The sequence below is a fragment of the Ailuropoda melanoleuca genome, chromosome 3, assembly GCF_002007445.2.
Source record: "Ailuropoda melanoleuca isolate Jingjing chromosome 3, ASM200744v2, whole genome shotgun sequence".
Lineage (NCBI taxonomy): Eukaryota > Metazoa > Chordata > Mammalia > Carnivora > Ursidae > Ailuropoda > Ailuropoda melanoleuca.
Genome location: NC_048220.1, coordinates 110,069,958 through 110,082,315, shown reverse-complemented (window position 1 = coordinate 110,082,315; position 12,358 = coordinate 110,069,958). Strand labels below are relative to the sequence as shown.

The window sequence follows — 12,358 nt, the reverse complement described above, 5'->3', positions numbered from 1 at the left end:
CACTAGTGGCATTTATTTGGAAATGGACAAAGATCATGTAGAAGAATAAAAGGGATCCAATGAACACAAATAACTTCAGAAAGAATATTAATGATTCTAAAGTTTTAGAGATTTACTAACAAACTTCTGAATACTCCAGTCATGTTTGAAGACTTATGAGGAAGCTCAATGGAGGATTGATAAATCAGAAATAGATTGCAACATATACATACTTTGCTATCATAAAAAATGTTACATAAAAAATCAGTAGAGAAATAAATGGTTACTCTCTAAATGATTTTAGAAGTATTAGGCTAATTTGTTAGGAAAGAAAAGCTAGATTTTATTATATATCCTAGGTAGAAATAATGAACAAATATGCTAAAACATCAGATATAAAACTTAAAATCATTCAAAGATCTAGTAGAAATAATAGAGTATTTAGGAATGGGAGATGAATTTCTAGGTGCACAGAATCACTGTAAAATTCCTGGAAGGAAGGGGGTATAGATTCAAATCAATATGTTAAATTTTACATGTCAGTAATTTCATAACCAAATGTATAAGGCAAATGACAAAGCGAGATACGATGTTTGCAACAAATAGTATTATGCAAAGATAACTTTCAAGTCAAATAAGTAAGTCACTAACTCTGCAACAGAAAAGATGGCCCAAATCTTTTAGATATTTTAGAAAGGAAGAAATACAAATGAATAGTAAGCACATAAAGTTTTACATTACCAATAATTGAGTAATGCAAAATTTTAAAAGACGCCATTATCCTTCATTAAAACTGGCAAATATAAAAAAAAACAACAGAGATTGTTTGGTGGGACAAGGATTCTCATAAAGTACTTACAGAAGTAAAAATTGACATAATCTCTTGGCAAAGCAATTTGGAAAAACAGAGCTTTTATTGTTTTCATTTTCCTTTTCCAATAATAGTTGTTGCCAGAACTCATCCTAAGGAGATGGGAAACCAATATACATAGAAGAATTTTCATTGCAGTGCTTCTGTGATAATAGTAAGCATTCTAATATCATTAATGATGAATAGTTAAATAAATGATACCACATCCATTAATTGAATTATCTCTCCAAAATTATTTTTAAAAGTTCTTTAATGACATTAAAAATGTTCAAAGTATATTAAATGGGACAAAAGGACAAATCAGAATATAAAATAATTGCATAATTGAATTTTGTGTAAATTTGTACATTCCACATTTATGTGTTAGTGTATTTTTACAATAAATCAAGTTAGAATATTAACAGGGATGTAGTTGTAGAACGGTAGTGAAAATACATCTCAACTTCTTCTCTACACATTTTTTTTGCCTGATTTTTTTTCTGTGTTAGTCACACTTTATTACATGAAGAATCATTCCATCTTTATTAACATTTTTAAATGAATATTGAAAATAAAATGCACTTCTGCATTTATAGAAATAATAAATTTTCCTGGTTTAACATCTTGTGATATTCTTCAATTAAGTTATTCTTTTACTATTAGATAACAGACATATCAGATATTAAACTGATAAGAACAGATACTACACTTGATCTTGACCAAATGGCTGAGAAGCTATCCAGTTATTCTTTTATTATTGTGGTTACCTCCTCCTTCTATTAATGAGTCATTTTGAATAGCAAATACAAGTGCATGGCACAAAATTCAGAAGGCACAAAGAGGCATATAGTCAAAGTCCATCGATCTTCCTCCTCTGCCTTGCATTCACCTAACTTCCCTCCTTAAGGCAACTGATGTTATCAGTTTCTTGTTTTTCATTCCAGATATGGTTTATACATTTTAGAATTACTGCAACACACACACACACACACAAATAGTTGTATTCAATTCTGTACTATTCTGCATATTGTTTTTCTCAATATTTATTTGATGTATTTTCATATCAGTACATATATAATTGTTTCATTCTTTTTAATGACTTCATAGAATTCAGTATCAATGTAATGTGATTTATTAATTGTTCCTGTTATGATGGGCAATTGGATAGTTTTTAGCCAATTTGCATTTACAAACAGTGATGTAACTAGTAACCAAACTAATAAACTAAAACTAGTTCAGCTTTTTAGTTTTGCAAGTTATTAGCAAATTGCCTTCCATAGCTTTATATCCTTTACAATCCCATCGGCAATGAATGGGTGTGCTGATTTCCCCTTGACAATATGGATGTGATCAAGCTTTATGATCTTTGTCAATATGGAGATGAAAAATGGCATCTCACTATAGTTTTAAAGTTTTAAGTGTGAGGTTGAGTTTTTCATATGTTTAACAGTCATTTGTATCTCATTTTGAAGCTGAAGTTTGTAGCAGAGAATGACCTTTGCATCCCAATTCATGCCTTGTAGAGCCCAGAACATGCCTTTTATATCTCCACAGCTTTTTATCAGTTTAGGTCACTTTGACGGCAAGTAACATAAAATTCCAACTCAGCTGACTTTAAGAGTAAAGAAAATCTTTTATCCTACATCATATTTTGTCCTAAAATAGAGTAGCTCTAGGGTTAGTTAATTCAGCTACTCAGCAAAGAAACTGAGCTTCCTGGTCTTTCTAACTTTCTGATTGCCACGCTCCAACTAGATTACCTCATGGTCACAGAAAGGCAGCATCATGGGCTATTGACAGTAAAAATGATAATAAAACTTGTTTAAGTTTTGAAACTTCAAATTACGGAAAGGTATAAAATGAGAAGTAATTATTTCCTTCTCTTCTACTTTCAGTCTCTCTCCAAAGGAAACCACTTAAGTTGTTATGATTGCTTTGAGAAAAAAAGAAAACAAAGACTATGTGCATACCTGGGTATCTCTAGTTATTTTTCATGCATTCATTTTATTTTAAACCCCAAAGTGACTATATTTTATATACTCTTCTAAGCTTCACTTTTTTCACTCATTATTCCTTAAAGATCTTTCCAGTTAGCCCATACAGCCCTCTATCATATTTTTTTAAAGATGTTATTATTTATTTATTTGCCGGAGAGAGAGAGACAGCAGGGGGAGAGACAGGCAGAGGGAGAAGCAGGCTCCCGATGCGGGACTCAATCTCAGGACCCTGGAATCATGACTGACCCGAAGGCAGATGCTTAATGACCAGGCGTCCCTATCATAATTTTTTAGTGGGTCTCCCTGTTGATAAAGACATTGATTAGTTCTAGTTGGGGGCTACTATAAACCATGCTGCAGTGTACATCCCTGTATATTTATTTTGGCATACTTCTACAAGTCCAAGCTCCTAACCGTGAATCAAAGGGAAAATACATTTTAAAACTTCATGGTGAGATCTACCTCCAGAAAGATTGTCCTATTTTACTTGCCCACCAAGAGTGTGTGAGAGTGCCTGTTTCCTGTTGGTAGTAGAGAATCTTGCCTCTTCCAGGAGCCCTTTGATATCTGCAGTGTTGAGAATGGGAGCTCACCAGGAAGCACGTCCAGCCCCTGGGCTGGGGGCAGCAGCTGGCTTCCTCCATAGCCTTTGCCTCCTCCACTGCAAATCTCTTCATTGATTGTGAGGTGACAGTCTCAGTGTGGGAGCCAGCAGCTTCTCTTTTGGGTACAGGGAACATACCCTAGATTTCCCTCATCTCTTTAGCATGGTTGTCCTGACTGTCCCAAGGTGAGAGAATAAAGAACCGCATCCTTTGACTCTTTCAGGTGAAGAAGGCATATAGACAGAAGATTCCCTCCTGCTGCCCAGACAAAAATTCAGATAATCCCAGAGCAGGTGAGACTCTCCTAGGCAGTCTTCTCCCCCGGGTGTGGTTCTTCCCCATCTCCACTCCTGCCTGAGTGCTATGGAGTACCTGGCTTTGGGCTCTGGACCCCAAGACTGCACTTGGCATGTTAGAAGTATCTGGTCAGTTGCTGATGCTCTCACCCTTCCTTGCCGGTCTGTCATTTGCTGACATTGGCTCTTCTGTATCCTGGTGTCTTCTTGGAGTCGCTTTCCTGAGGGAACATGCTATCAGCAAGTCTATTTTTATTTTTCTCTCTTTTGATCCTCACGTTTAGCTGAATGACTCTACCAGCTTTCTCAGGAGTTGGAGATACTCACGGACTTTCTGAACTGTCTGCCATGGTTAGATACCACTGTGGCTCTTCAGCTTTGGTCCACTAAACTCTGTCACATGGTACAGTCCTTGCTGTCCCAGGTGCAGACTTGGTTACCAAGCTGCCGAGCCATGGCTCTGGGGCTAGGTGATGGGGCGAGGAGGATGGCTGAGCTCTGTGCTTGTTCACTGGCTGACTGCTCCTTGGTGTTCCTTTCTCCTGCCAGCTGCCTGTGACAAAGTCAGGAAAGCCAAGAAGCAGACAGCAGAGGGACCCAGAAACTTTTGATGAGAGAAGGAAGTAAAAGTGAAGGTGATATGGTTGTGCTTGTGGCCTGCAATTTCCCTGGGCCCTGTTCATGTACTACCTTACCTCTCTTCTTGGAGCTTCAGTTCCAGCCACTCAAAGTCTCTGGGCCCTGGCTCCCAGAAGAATCCTGGTGTCAGGGGTGGGTTCTAAGGATACTCTTAGGAATAATAACAATGATTATATCTAAATGAATATTTGGAAACAGTAATATGTGCCAAGAACCTTAAGCATTTTACATGTTTCAAATAATATAAATCTCAAACCACCCTGTGTGCTGGATTTTATTTTCTCTACTTTTTATAGATGGGGACATTGAGGCATGGGAAATTAATTTTCCTGAGACTATAAAACAAAAATATAGCAAAATAGCATTCAACCCCAAGACATGTTTGACTCTCATGAGTTTAGTTTAGTTCTCTAAATTATGGTGGGCATTGTTTGTATATAGTTTTTATAACATTAATAAATTAATCAACCATAAATTATTTAACATCACACTAACAAATGAATTAACATATGAAGTATTTATTATATCAAAGTTGAAAGAACATTCAGCCTTAGTCTATGCTAAATCATTGGAATTTGATAATCCAAGGCTCATGGACATTCTCTAGGTTTTAATATTCATGTTGGAATTCTTTTTTTTTTCTTATAATAATATTTTTTATTATATTATGTTAGTCACCATACAGTACATGCCTGGTTTTTGATGTAAAGTTCGATGATTCATTAGTTGCGTATAACACCCAGTGCACCATGTAATACGTGCCCTCCTTACTACCCATCACCGGTCTATCCCATCCCCCACCCTCCTCCCCTCTGAAGCCCTCAGTTTGTTTCTCAGAGTCCATAGTCTCTCATGCTTCATTCCCCCTTTTGGAATTCTTAAGAGAAAAATAACAAGATTTATTATTATTATTGTTGATGTTTCTTAAATCACCTGCAGAACAAATAACATAATAATGAAACCACGCCTAGTGATTAGCCCCAAAACACGCCCTCTTTCATTGCACAAAAATGCTCTTTTGCATTGATAATGACATGTTATGTAAAATAATTTGTGACCTCAGCTTATAACTAGTCTGCCTGTAATTAACATTATTGAAGAACTCTGAGTCCTAACCATATTTTCAGTGGGAGAGAACATATTGAGGAGGGAGAAAAATCCGTATTAATATTTTAACAGCTTTTTTACACTTGTTTCCTTAAGACTCTATTTAATCGTGTTTTCATCTTATAACTCTCTACATTTTAATCGTGTTTTCATCTTATAATTCTCTACATTTTAAAATATATATTTACTAACGACTCCAGCAGTGTGATTAAAAATTTAAGAAGTTATTTGAAGCAAATATTACTAGTATTTAAAATATCTGTAAGTACACACATAAGAAGGATGTTGTCTTTTTATTCAAAATCATTGTTTTCTATGCCAGCTAAATGAATTGCCAAATTATCAATGAAGTCGCTGGTATTTCCAAAAATGAACTTATCTGGTTTCAACCGTATTCTGAATAAATCCATATTCTTTGAAAATGTTCTTTGAAAATTATATCATATGATAATCCAATATGTATAAATTATCAGCAGAAGTCCGATTTCGTATTTTTTTAATGGCCAACTTCTTACATAGAGCCAGTGTCAGAGTTGGCTCCAGTGCAACCAGACGTCCCTTGACTGCAAACAAAAGTATAGTGAGCAGCCGAGGGTCCATTTCAAGCTCTCAGTTCAGTCCCTGTGGGGCTCTTTCAGTAACAGATGCAAAATTTCTTTCTCTATTTCATTTCTTCTATTTCATATTTTTTTCTAAATTTACAACATTTCTCAAAAAAAGAAGTTTGTTACATTAGACTGAAAGCAAAAATGCAAACTCCAAAATAAATTTGACAGCCCAAATTGTTCTGTAACTACTCTTATAGTTCTTTTTTATTATAACTCTAAAGACTTCTGACAAAATTTTTATCTGAATATGTGTATATATATATGTATATATATGTGTATATATAACGCTTGTGCATTATGCCTTTTTTTAGAAACAGTGACAATAACAGTAATAACAATCAATTTTTTTCTTCCTTGCTTTTAGGGAAGAAGAGTAAATAAAGCCTCAAGCACCCTGAGAAAATTATACTTTTCCTATGGAGCCCAAAATTAGTGAAATGGATATCTAAGAGAATTTTATATATGAAATAACAGCACTGTAATTAAAAATCTGAGCAGAAAATCACAACTTATTTTGAAGTAACTTTTAGTTTTTAAGGTGATTAAAGACTTCTAAGTTCTAATGGCACTAGTTTTGTATTAACAGATTGAATATTAGAATGAATTGCAACCGCTCCAAAATTCTGATATACGCTAGAAGAATCAAAATGGAATCAGAGTGTATTTTCTTTAAATGCAAAATAATATACATACTATATGAATATGCTTAAACATGTGTGTTGTGTTGCTGAGTGATAGCTATATAATTTTATAAAGTATACTTATACAAATATAATTTTCCAATGATTTCACTCAAAACTATCTGTTTACTAAACAACTAAAACAATAAAAGACACATATTAAATTCCACTTCAAGTTTTAAGATAATTGCATATAAATATAAACATAGAAATACTAAGATATTCATTACTTACTGTTGTTCATAACCTTATAATTTAAGATTAAAATCATTTCAATAGTCTTAATTTTGACACTATATTTGCCATGGTAATCAACTAAACCAAGAACCCATCAGGCTTTCAACAAAGAAAAACGCTTGTGATTAACATGCCCAAATATTATAGCATTTGAAAAAATAAAAATGCAACATATGTAAATAGAAATGACAGAATAATTTGCCCCAAAGCACACATGCTAAAAAATCTAAAGGAATAGCAAATGAAACTTAAAGATCAATTCCATAATAACTCAGTATTATTTTTCTTAAAAAACCAGAGCAGTATAGATCTTAAATAATGTTAACATACATCACCAACCCAGCTCCCAGAAAAATCACAAGATTCAAGTCTCCTTTGCTACCAGCATGTATTTGTCTCCCTTCCAATATTTGAATAGATCTTTATTTATTCAGTATAAATTACAGTGGAAATGTTTTAATGAAAAATAACAAAATCCAAGAACAAAAAAAAATAGCTGGTTATGTAATATGTTATTTAATCTTTTTAAATGAAGCCTCATTTTAAAAATAAATAGACTAAAGACAGAGTAGTTAATTATATGCATTCTCTTGAGTTAGTTCTTTATGATTTGACAACTTGCACGGCAGCTGTTCCTGTAAATATGACAATAAATTTCTAAATCTCCAGAGAACTGGTAAATACAGGCAGATGCACTTAACTGCTGGTGGGCAACAAAAGTCAGACTGCAGGAAACTGTGGCACTAATGTAGCTCTTGATTAATCTCTAATTACAGTTTTGTCATCTTAGCAGGGAGACAAAACTATATCACTTCCTAAATAGGCAAGCAGCATTTTGGCACCTAGCAACCGGCAGTTCGTTCCATTAGCTGCAGTGGACTCGATGCTGTTACAGGGGAGGTGGTTATGGATCACTGCTCTATTATTTACGGAGCAGCATTTCCAGAGGCCTTCACAACAGTAGATAAATTAGCAGCTTAATAGGCCAGCACTAACTAAAAACATAGCATAAGCTGAAGCATCAAGTATGAAATTAAAATGTGACTTGCCCGTAATGTTTGCATCATACATGGAAAGAAACGCTCATTTATTTCTGTTAATTATTCAACAAACAGAGCGTGAATGTGAGCATATTAATGAAAACCATATAGACATCTTTTCGATCATTTCATATTGTTTCATAAAGTACTTATATTAAATCTTTCAGACAGACATTTTTAAAAATTCATTTTCCTCCCCCTTAGGGGATTCTCTTGGTTTCGTTCTTAAGCCCAGGGATGATAGGTGGCAAGCATTAATTAGAACTAGTGCAGCCACAGGAGAGCCCTAAGTATCTGTGTAAAAGTGCCTTATTAAGCTCAAAATGGGCAAATGAGGCTGATTCTCATCATGCTTCCCCTTCCCTTTCACTTTGGGTGCGATGAAAAAGTCTAAGAAATGACCTCACACCTCTGTCTGTGTCAGTAATTTGAAGGAGATATAAAATTCTTAAGTATTTTTTTCAAAAGGCAATCCATAGGCAGGTTTACCTAATTAAAATTAATGGAACATCTTCCTTAATCTTGATAGTAGTGACTCTATCATTAATATGATCCTGCTCAGGACACCCAAAATGTAATATCCCAAATGATGTCTTTTTTTTTTCATTTCCTCCAATTTTATTAAAAATTGTTTTTAAACAAAATGGCATGATAAATATTTTTAAAGCATCCCCTTGTATGCTTTAATTATAATAATTATAAGAATTTTAACCAAAATGAAGATGTCCTATATTTACACCACTGCATGACTTCAGAAAAGTATTTTTTTTCTGACAACACGTTATAAAGTTATTTTTAAAAAACTAACTAATATTGTACCAAGATATTATAAACAAAATTAAATTTCTTTAATTCAAATGCCGGGAATATCCTGCAACCATTGAGAAGCCACCTTACTGAAATAAGATCACTCTAGACACTATTTCCATTTATAAATTTATCTTTCGAGTAATCCTTCCCTAATGATGACTCCAATCCTATCATCACAAATTCTGAATATGCATTTTCAGTAGCGTTATGTCCCTTTACCCTACAAGGAAATAATGGAAGATGGCAAAGTTTGGAAAAAAAGCCATGGGTTCAACTCTAACATGTAGAGTCAGTGTCTTTGAGATATCCAAGTGAAATATAGCTGGTTAGTTCGACACGTATGGGATTCAGAGAATTCAGAGCTAGAAATAAAAATTTTAGAATCATTTCCCAGAGACAGTAATTGAAGTCATACGCATGGATGAGATAGTGTAAAGAGAGAATGGAACACAAGAGAAGAGTGAAAATCAGGACCAAACCTTGAGGAACATCAACATTTAAAAACCTGCTAGAGGGACGGCTGCGTGGCTCAGTCAGTTGAGTGTCTGCCTTCAGCCCAGGTCATGATCCCAGGGTCCTGGGATCAAGCCCCGCATCAGGCTCCCCGCTCAGTGGAGGTCCTGCTTCTCCTCCTCCTTCTGCTGCTCCCCCTGCTTGTGCTCTCTCACTCTCTTGTCAAGTAAATAAATAAAATCTTTAAAAATAAATATAATTAAGTAATTAAGTAATTAAAACAAAAACCAGCTAGAAAAGGTTGAGGTGGAAGGAAGACTGGAAGAAATGACCAAAGAGGATGAGAAAAAGTGGTAAATGTGCCATTGCCAATGCAAAGGGAAGGGAGTTTTAAAAAAATGGAAAGACCATTTGAATGCAATCAGAAAATCGAGTGTTGAAAATATTGGGGGAAAAAAAACTCAATACACTGATAGGAAGGGGAACAGAACTATTTCAAAAGAATTATAAGAAGGGATGGAAGCCAAATTCGAGAGAGTTGGGGTGTAAATAAACGAGAAATAGGAAAAGTGAGTGGAACAACTACTTTGTTCTTCTATTAAATGCTGTAATTAAAGAGGAGAAGTTCAATGGTAGCTGGAAGACTTGATTGTGTGTTGCTGCTCTTATTGTCTTAGGTGGTAAGAGAGCTGAGTTGAAATGATGCCAGCAGACAAAGAGATAAGATGGAATAAATAGTCTAAGAGTTCCCAGGTATGACAGGGCCTTCTTTGTTGTCCCAAGGAGCTTCATGTTAATCTTTGATAGTGCTGTTTGGGGCAGTAGGGGTATGAAGAGGCAGGAAATTTATTCTTACTGTTTTCAATCTCTGAAGGATTTTTTTTTTTTTTTGATGCTCATGGCACTTGGGTCAACCTATTACTGTGATGATCAGTTGAAATTGTGTAGCAATATCCAGGAAGCCAAGAAAGCTTTGCTTCTGTCTCCATCAGAGCCCCCTCAAGATGGCTAAGATGAAATTACAGCTCCATTCCTAAATTCTGCTTATTAGGCTAATCTTCTGCAGACCTAACACAAGCCAGGTTATAAGATGGAAAACCATGTTGTTCAATGAAACAGCAAGAGTTCTCAAAAGAAAAATATACCATAGAGAATGTGGAGAAAGTACCTTTGACTTTTTCTATTCTCTCTGAATTCACAGACTTGGACCTTTGCTGTATGTTCCATCTTTTTTTTCCCCCTCCCTTTTTCCATTTTCAAGCTTCCAAATCTGCTTCTAATCATCTGCTCTCAGGAAATTCATCCTTGCTCCCCCAATTTTGTATTCCTCCCTTCCCCATCATTCTTATATTCGACCTTGGTCTCTTCTGTGCCTTACAGAGTAAAGTGTCTCAACTTAGTCCAGATGATCACAAAAGCTTTTTACTTACTTCTTTTGATTCTAAATAGGAAGTGCTAAGGCCTGTAAGCAAGAAGTGAGGGTAAAAGCGGATGCTCCCATTCTGGCTTACTTCCCTATCATGGAGAGCTATGACTAAGTTTTTCACTCTTTTACCTAAAACTCAAACTCATCTTAACAAAGAAATGTTATGAATGTTATTTCTGTGGTAATACAGTCTATTCTTATTTGTGAAGAATATATTCCTTCTTGGAGCATGATTTTGATTTGACTTTTGTGGGACAATTACAAGACCATTATTTGCAAATAATTTTTTCCCCTTGGGTAAGGTATTATAGGCTCCACCATACTCGTGTAAACAACTCTTTCCTTTTTTGGCCCTCCAAATCTCTCCTTACTCAGAATAAAGGCACGGTGGTCTCCAAACCACTATCCTTCTTATCTTTGAGAAATTTAGGATGTGTGGGATCCAGAGCAATGGCAAAAAGACTGGCTATCGAGGGAAGATGAACAACTTCTCTTAAAGAAGGAAACAAGGGGAATATATGTGCAAATGTCCAAAAATTAAAGAACATTTGAGTGAATTTCTATCTCATGCTTTCTATTTTATCTGTGATGGAGAAAATATGCCTGTTTGTGGAGAGTAATTAGAGTGGAATGGCAGATTCAGTGTTTTGAAGAGAGTGGAGAAGGTTTAAAATAGTTTTTGTTGCAAGTACCAGCTGAGTGAGTCAACTGGAAAAACAGAATTTCTATGTTGATTAAGGAGCATATGAGACTGGTAATCATAAACTGACAGTGGTATCAATTTATTCTAATGCATACTTTCTTGAACAATAATCAGCTGCAAAATAATAGAAAGTAGGGAAATATTTTTGCTCACCCGGGGTGGGGGTTTTGCCAAATTGATAATATGAGAAAGAAGCAAGATTGTTACTGAAATGATAGACCATGGAACCCAAACTGAATGTGAAAAAAAATAAAAGGAGAAGGGGACCAGATTAATAGAAAGAGGAGAGTCTCCTAGAACTCAGGAAAATGTCCCAGTAGGAATATTTGAGCTCTCAAGCTGGAATAATAGAATTTTTTTATCAGGGAATCTCATGCTGTATCTCAATGATTTTGGGTGGAAGAGTTAATTCTGGTGATGTCAGTGTTCAACATGTGATTTCGGTCGTGTGGATGAAGTAACATTAAACAAATCAAGAAACATTAATGTCAGGGAATTGGGTGAGTCAGTCCTGTGGATATTGAAATGTCCACAGGTGAGAGAGAAAACCATGAGTCATGTGCCAAAGTTTACACTTTATGAAGAAGGAGCTAATGATTCAGCTATAGAACACTAACTTCAATAAATAGGCTATTTTTACTTATTTTATTTCATTTCATTTCATTTCATTTCATTTTATTTAAGTAGCTTCCATGCCCAACATGGGGCTTAAACTCATGACACTGAGATCAAGAGTCTGATGTTCTACCAACTGAACCAGCCAAGTACCCCTTTATTTTAAATAGGTGAATTGGGTAGTAATTATCTGAAGAAGCAATCAAGAACAAGGAGGACACCAACCTCTCCTGTAAACCATTAATCAAATCGAAGAATAATACAATTATGGAAAACAACACTATAAAGAAAATTCTAAAATGCTCCACAGAAA

The 12,358-nt window shown here is 35.1% G+C and overlaps 1 pseudogene; it reads right to left on the bottom strand.

The window, feature by feature from the left end:
* Window positions 1-1,456: 1,456 nt before the first annotated feature.
* Window positions 1,457-1,568, bottom strand: LOC117801703 (annotated as a pseudogene).
* Between the last annotated feature and the right edge of the window lie 10,790 nt (window positions 1,569-12,358).